An 8,656-nucleotide genomic window follows, 5' to 3' on the forward strand; every position below is an offset into this window, starting at 1 on the left:
TCTACTTCCTTTACAGGCTCCGGGGCCTTATTGGTCTTGGTCGTTGTTGAAGGAGCCATCCTTAGTCCATGTCTTCTTGTCAAGATGCTTTTGAATTTCTTTTAGCGGTTGGGAGACAACATCAGTAAAACTGTCGGAATGTTAAGTTTGGTTTAAAAGTGTCTAGGTCTTTTACCAAGTCATAATCTTTGATAGGATCCACAAGCTTCTCCAGCCTGATGGGGAATGGGGCTACATCCATTTTCATCTTTCCTTTTTCTTCTAACAATGGTAACATCGGCACTTCCTTTGTTTTTGGAGGTGTTTCTACATCATCTATCTCCTAAAACTTTGATCGTGTTTCTGGGACTGTCTCTGTGACTCTCTGTAGCACTACAGTGCTCTATACTGCATTGTTCTGTCCTATATTGGTCTGTCCCTCTGTTGGTAGGTTGAACTTCACAATCTTGGCAAGGGAATTATTTTCATTTTGAACAACTGGTTCTTTCTTCTTGGCACGCATGACAGCGGCAACTTTCAACTCTACCAATTTGGAGGCAGGCTCTTATACCTTTTGTTGGCTATCAGTAGCATTGGCCTTGATAGGGTCTGGACTCGGACAGTCCTTTGCAGTGTGGCCTTCTCCTTTGCATCAGCTTCATAAGGGCTTGTAATCCATAGATCGTCTAGGGTTTGGACAATTCAGGGAGATATGACCCTTTTCTCCACACCTATAACATTCCACCTCTGATCTCTTACCATTGCCAAACTATCATCCTCTATAACTTTGAGAGGGAAACCTCCTTGGACCGAAATTAGGACCAAACTCCCTAGGCTTTGGTCCAATATCTTGGGTTGCCATTTTGGATTCTAGCAAGTTGAATCTTGCATTTTCATCCTTTTGTCTTCGTTCATGCATCTCTTTCAGAGAGCAAATATCCTATGTATGGTTCTTCCGCAAACAGTAGGAACAGAAGGCTCCAAGAATGGTTGGTTTTCCATTTAGTGGCTAAATGTCCCGCTTGATGACACTTTCCACACCATGTATTAGAGCACATCACATCTCTCCCAGCTCCTGTAGGGGTGGATATATTGGCGGTATTCACCTTCAGCATTTGTAGCTGCTCTGTAATCACATCCATAAGCTATTTCTTAATACTTGCAATTGAGTTGGATAAGTAGTCCTTCAGATTTTCACCTCCTGAAGTGCTTATAGTAGGGTTTTGGGAAGCTTCTGTAATTACTGCATACACTGGTTGGGTTGATCCAGCAGTTCCTCTGTTCTGGTTCTGATTCAGAGCTCCTGTTGAGACTTGGGATTGTTAATTCCTGAAAGGGAGCGACGAATCGAAGGTTGGACTCGAGAGCTATGGCGGGAGAGCAAGAGCAAGAAAGGGAGAGAGTAGAAATGGGAACTCCAATAGTCACAATATGTGACCGGGCCTTCCTTTATTCAAACTGTCATTAAAAGAATAAAGAATAAAGTGCGGTGATGGGCGCCCGCCACCTGCAGTGTGCAGTGGCGGTGACTATCAGTATAGTAATACACGGGCGGCTAGGTAGAGGCACAAGGTGAATTTTCCCTAGTGAGGAGTGAAAAGAAAAAGAAAAAAGACAGTACAACATGTACACATGTACAATAGGATGAGAAAAGACGCCATCTCATCCCACGCCCATCAACCTCTTGAGGAAGGCAAAGTGCTCTGTAGAGAGGCTTTTTGTGAGCAGATTTGCAAGATTCTGATCAGTTGAGATCTTGACAAGATCAACAGATTTGTCCACAATGACCCCACGTATGAAGTGATACCTCGCCTCAATGTGTTTCGTCTTCGCATGGAAGACCGGCTAACTGAATAGCACTCATAGAATCTGAATGCAGTGTAGGGATAGTATCAATACCAAGGTCAGCAACTAAATGACCCAACCAAATGGCCTCCTTACAAGCCTCAGTGGCTACAACATACTCGGCCTCTGTAGTAGAAAGGGCCATGCATTTCTACACCTTGGACATCCAAGAAATAGCACCTCCAGCATAGGTGAATACATAGCCGGAAGTGGACTTTCTACTATTTGCATGTCGTGCATAATCAGAGTCAGTGTACCCCACGACTCCTGTATCCTGGCTGCCATAGCATATGCACATATATGCAGTGCCCTTCAGGTACCTCATGATACCCTTCACGGCATCCCAATGCTTCTTGCCAGGTGTAGCCATATAGCATGCCACAACACCAACTGCAAATGCAATATATGGACGAGTGGCTATCATGGCATACATAAGACTACCCACTACGGATGCATAGGGAATCTTGGCCATCTCGGCCTTCTGCTCTTCTGTCTGCGGACAATCAGCCTGTGATACCTTCACATAAGAAGGCAATGGATAGCCAATAAGCTTTACATCCTGCATGTGGAAGCGCTCATCTCAAAGCTCTTATTGAGCTGAGCCTTAAGAGCATCTAGCTCATCATGAGCTTTCCCTACTATCAACATATCATCCACATAGAGTACCAAAATCAATAAAGAACCATCACGAGCTTTCTTCGTGTAAAGACATGGATCCATACCACTCTGACTGTAGCCCTGTGACTGCATAAAGGCATCAAAATTATAATACCACTCCCTAGGTGCCTGTTTCAAGCCATAAAAACTTTTCTTCAATTTGCACAGTAGGTGCTCCCTGCCAGGTTCTGCAAAGCCCTTAGGCTGCTCCATATAAATCTCATCATGCAAGTCCCCGTGTGTTACCGTGTTTCCTCAGCACAGAGGAGCAAAAAATGGGAAAAATGAAAATAGCAAAAAAGGCGCAGGATAAAAGCAGAAAAAGGTGCCTTGACCAATAGACAGTCCCTGAAAAATTCAAATTCTCGGGCACAACCCTCAGAAAGCTTCAGTGTCGGCCCGAGACAACAAAAGAGAAAAAGAGCCACCATTAAAATGTGGAAGTGCCCCCGAATGTTTGTAAAAGAGTGCCAGGCTCGCTCCTGTGCAAAGTGTACGCATTAGTTGGGAATAGGATAAATTAGAATGGTGGGAAATGGGAAAAAGGGCCTAGGCTATGGCCAGCCATGTAAAAGAGGGAAAAGGGGATGACCGCCCAAAAAGGATTTAGGGCTTTGTATATAAAGTTGAAAAGTGAATGAGAAGCTCATTCTTTGGTGTGTGGCAAAAAGAGTCTTCCTCTTCCTCTCTTCTTCTCTCCTTCTTGCTTGTGTGTGCTCTTGAGAGAGGGAGTGTGAGAGTGTGAGGGAGTGAGTGTGTGTGAGAGTGAGGGATCAAGAGGGTGAAGCTCTTCACCATCTCCTCTTCTCTTCTTTTCTTCTCTTCTCTTTTCTTCTCTTGCGCACGCGGCTATAGAGGATGGAGCTTGGAGATGGAGGAGGCTTGAGGATGCTTGAGCTAGCATCAAGAATCGTGGAGCTACCGGAGTGCAAGGGAGAGGAGGGTACTCGATCGAGCATCAATGTAAGCTCACTACACTCGTCGGCTAGGTGAGAGATAGCCATTAGAGCTCGCTTGGAATGCTTGAAACAATAGGTGGTCCGTGGGTCTTGGCGGTTGAGCGTGAGCTCCCACATTTTGGTTCCGTTGTCGGGACCAACGAATTCAAGCTTGAGCACTTGCGCACCTCATATCGAGCATCGAAGTAGGGTACTCATCCTCGAAACGGAGCTTGAGATAGGTAGGAAGTTGGGTGTTTTTAATCTTCAAAACAAGTAAGTATTTTGGGATATTTTGGTTGGTTGATGATTGGAAAGCATGGAGGATCTATTTCAGTTTTTTTGCCTTCGATCTTCGTTGCATTTAGCGTAGGTTAGAGTTAGGAAATCGAACTGGAAAAGGGTAAGGTTTACTGTTTCAAAACAGGGAAAAACAGGGAAAAAATCGTGCAAAATGCACAAAATGCTCGCTAATGAGGCCTAAGATCGACAAGAGAGTGATTGGGCGCATCAACGCCACATTTGGGAAGGCATATAAGAGCCAGGAGGCCAAAAGAGAGCTCATTTGTGCCATTTCAGTGAGAGAGAGAGAGAGAGAGAGCTAGAGAGCCCCAGCCCGTATGATTCAATCGCATCACCGACGCACTTACCAACCCGTTCAGGTATACAAACTCTCCCTCTACTTCCCTAGATAGGATCTGGAAGTGCATGACCATGGCGTCGGCCTACATTGGGTGAAACGATTGAATTCGCATTCACGCGGATTACGTGCGCCGCATTCAACCCGTCTGAGTGGCCTCTCTTGGGCCGAGTCCCAGAATCGGCCCTCGGCCCACTTGGCTAAACCCTAGTCGGCGTCTGAGGCAACTGTCCGAGTCAACCCACTTGGCCGTTCGAGTTAAAGCTCTTTGCCACATGGCACATTCTGCCCTCGGCCCGTTTGAGCGACCCATCCGAGTCTCAAATTCGGCACTCCGCCACACCCGGGATTTGGCCCTCGGCCAAGCGCTGTTCAGCCCGTCCAAATTACCTTGTCCAAACCTACCATTCGGCCCGTCCGAATAAAAATCGTCCGAGTCAAATTCGGAAATTCGGCCCTTGACCCCGCGCCTTGGCCCGTCCGAGTGACCGACTCGGACCCTACAATTCGGACCAGTTGGTCCGAGTGTAACTTTTTGTCAAATTTGTCAGAAATTTGACCCGACCCGGCAAATACGCATTAGAGGAACTTGTGGGAACCCTTTGGGCGCTCAGAACTTGATTCTGGCACACGTGATAAGAGAAATTGTAGTACATAGCCGCTTAGCGGCTAGCAGTAGACAGTTGAGGGACCCAAGGACTTGGACGCGAGCCGCTCAACCGTAAAACCTGGTCGACCGAAAGCGAACAAGGCAACATACAAGGAAACCCTAAACCCTGACTAAAACGGCCAGAAAATGGATCTACAAGCCTATCAGTCCTGAAACGAGCGAGAGTGAGTAAGACGTCGAGGGATTGCTTGTGGCACTCACATTGAATTTCCGCACTTGAAGTACACTTAAGAAAGCTGAAAGCCTGATTGGGCACAAGTGCACGAGAAACAACACACTCACCGAGTGACCATAAATTGAGGTTTGTATTCAATAATCAAAGGAACTCACTCAGATAAATCGCTCAAGGAACCCACCAATAGGAGAAGACCCCAAGACTTAGATAGGTGCTTGATTGCCCTACTAGTAGGACCTGGAGAAGACACGAAGACGTGAAAAGCAACAATATAGAGGATTGGACGCTGCCAGAGCTACTTGGATTTATTGAAAACCTCGTGGAGCTAGAAGCAGAAACAATGTCGGGATCAAGAGGCGAACGAGGAGAGGACCAATTAGACTTAGGAGAATTTCCAACCTCAGTCCAGGAACTGGTCCACAACTATGATCTACTCACTAGGACTGTGATCTAGGGCAGACCTGTAGAGGAAGTGGTAGCAAACCTGGAAGAAGAGAGAAGAGCAATCAAGAGAGTGCTAGAAGGCATAATTGCCTACAACCATGAGCAAAGGGCTAGAAGGCTACAGCAATACGTAGATATGTACGAGGCTAGACGAGTGCTAGACCTAGCTGGAGCGGCCAAATCTGGACCGAATGTAGAGAGGGAACGCGCAACAGAGGCTCACATGACATTGAGCGAACTGGTAGCAAAGCGACTCTTGGACAATACGTCCATTGAACAGAGCACTACTACCCTAGCCACCGCGCTACTATCGGGATTGGGTGTCACGCAAGGAGCTAAAGGGCAGGCTAGAATCCCCATTGTAGCAAAACAACTAGCTAGATACGAACCTAGCAGTGACCCGTACAGCTTCATGGAGCAGTTCGAGCAAGTATGTGAGGCAAACGGTCTTACTGACCCTGCGCAGCGAGCTCAAGCTTTCGGCCTGTGCTTAGGCGATAAGGGGAGGACCTGGTATTCTAGTCTAGATGACGCAGAACGTACGAACTTTGTTCGCCTTAAGGGCCTCTTCATCAAGAGGTTTTCAGAGGCAAGGTATTCGGATAACCTCATCGTTAGGTTGATGAATATCAGTCAAAGGGAGAAGGAGGACGTTAGGGATTATGTCACTCAGGTGCGCAACCTCTACAAGAGAATCCCTGCCAATGAGCGACCTACCGAGAGGGCAGTGTCTACAGTGTTCATGAACGGGATTCGGAGTGAGGAGTTCTACAAGGCTTTGGCCAGTAACTCCACCTTGCAAAACGAGACGTGCTAGCTAGAGTTTTCGAGGAGGCAATACGTGTAGATGATCAACTCAGGGAACGCAACATGAAGACTACCAACCGAGAAAGTGCGAGCCAGAGGGATCCTGAGAGATCAACTACTTCGGGGGAAAAAGCAACTGCTAGTGTGCAGGATAAGGGAAAGAGTGTAGACCACGACCAGGGGATGGCATAAATGAGAACGGAGATTGCACAGTTGCAAGAGCTCGTGAGGAAGCCTGTGAGATCACATGTACAATGTATATATTGCGGCGGCAATCACCTCCCAGTTGAGTGCCAAGATCCTAGATCTCGGTCGTGCTCAAATTGCAGTAGATTCGGGCATGATACAGTGCATTGTAGAATGCCGAGGAGATTCCCATATGCACATCAATACAACCCTCCATACTTAGGTAATAGGCCACCCAATTTCTTTGGGAGGGGAGCCCAGTTAGCTCTTCCAGCACCGACTGACTCAAGACCTGCCGTGCCTAGGCTGGAGATGAACCCAACTGGTATACCCAGACCACCAGGGCCTTTTGTAACACACCCATCTAGCGATGGTCTTGTTCACTTTGTGGGGGAGCCTAATGAGGAAGAAGCTGGAGCCCCGAGAGGAACACCAAGGAAAAGGGAATTCTCTTGCAAGAAAATCTATCTTGTAACATCAACAAGCTTGTTTATCATGTTTCATATGATCACAATGAAGAAAAGAACACCAGGCACAACAAATCTTCATACAGCATCATGTAGATCTCCCACAGATTTAATAGAATCAACCATATTCTTCAATATCTTCACAAAATCCATCAAGAGAACAAAGAAAGCAAAGGAATACACCATCTTTGAATGGAAATACATCACATAGTATTCATCTTCAATATCTTCATAGTCTTCTCTCTCAATCTCTCATATACAATCACTCTGTTTGAGTAGAATTGGCTATCTCTGACTCTCTCTCTCTCACTCTATCAATAATACATCATGTCCTCACTACAATCTCTCAAAATCATTCTCAATAATCCTTCTTAGGTCGTGGATACCCCTCCCAAGAGGTATGTTTGATATGAAGAGTCACCAGAGCCACTACAGTGTCCTTTCATAGCTCACTACTGTCACTTCACTCTAGTCTTCACTTGAGTCTTCAGCAGCTACTTCTTCCACTTCTTCCAGCTCTTTTGCACTTGTATTCACCTCTTTCCAAGGCTAGAAAACTTTCCCAAAGTCACACATACATTCCACAGAACACTTACAGAAGCATACAGAATAGTCTATAGAACAGTACCAGAACAGCTACAGAACAGAAGCAGAACAGCTACAGAACAGAAGCAGAAGCTCTACAGAAGACCTACAGAAGGTTATCAAAACCACATAACTCACTCTCAAACCATTCCAAACTCTCACAAACCATTCAATAAGCTTTCACAATATCTCATTCTTCATCAATCAATACTCCATCCCTCTTTACAGAAGACAATCAGAACAAAACAAACCAAAACAGAGCAAAACAGAACAAAACAGAAGGTATACAGAACCTATCAAAACCTATCAGAACATCACAGAACCACCAACAAACATCATGATCTTCCAAAACACAATCAATATCATCCAAAACACTCTCAAACCACTTCCAAATCAATCAATCATCTCATAAAATCAACCATTCAGCTCTTAAAAACAACAAAAATCAGCCAAAAAACAAGTCATTTCAACACTCAACATATCCCCACACTTAATAAGGAAGCGTCCTCGCGACCCAGGAAAAAGGGAATATAAGTTCAGGGAAAAGCTCAACTTTAATCTTCAATATCTTTTCAAAAAGAATTCATCCACCACGACCCCAACTTATAACCTGTTTCTGATATAAAAATACAAAGAAAGGAAAACTCTTTATGCATCAATACCTCTTATCAAACTAAAATCACAACAAATTTATAAAGGATATAAGAGTTTGCTTCTTCTTCATCTGCATCCTCCAACCACGACCCCATCACCACAAATCTCCAAAACGTAGCTCGTACACGAAATCCAATAGGAAACCACCACGTTCGTTTGACATAAATGAACTCACAACACAAACACTAATACACAACACAACCATCTGAATGACTCCTTCAAAAAGAGAGTTTTTCATTAAAAGCTTCCACCATACATTGGAAAGGTATCAATGAAGATGATCCCTCTTAAAAGATTGATGTTGTCGGAATCGATCCATAGATAAGGATTCATCTACAAAGTTTTTGGGAGGATTTTGAAAAAATTGGAGACAGCACATCCTTTCCAACAGGACCAAGTATCTGCTAGGCAAACAGAGGGCATGAAAATACAATATCTCCAGTTGTTGGGAATCAATGCTAACATTGACATTCATGCACAACTTTGGAATAGGCTTTGAATCATTATGAGAGTGCCTATGCATATACGCCAGGTACCAAGCAAAGTGAGCAGTTAATCTCACTGAGGGATCTACAGACTGTGAATACTGCTGGGCAAAATGAACATAGT

At 45.0% G+C, this 8,656-nt stretch overlaps 1 non-coding gene across 1 annotated transcript; it reads right to left on the reverse strand.

The window, feature by feature from the left end:
- Positions 1–7,924: 7,924 nt before the first annotated feature.
- LOC148014919 (small nucleolar RNA SNORD36) lies at positions 7,925–7,992 on the reverse strand. Its single transcript, XR_015688546.1, has one exon. It is a non-coding gene; the product is annotated as a small nucleolar RNA SNORD36 (small nucleolar RNA).
- Between the last annotated feature and the right edge of the window lie 664 nt (positions 7,993–8,656).

The sequence above is a fragment of the Lygodium microphyllum genome, chromosome 24 (genome assembly GCF_053477565.2).
Source record: "Lygodium microphyllum isolate KBCC chromosome 24, Lygodium_microphyllum_v1.1.10, whole genome shotgun sequence".
Classification (NCBI taxonomy): Eukaryota; Viridiplantae; Streptophyta; class Polypodiopsida; order Schizaeales; family Lygodiaceae; genus Lygodium; species Lygodium microphyllum.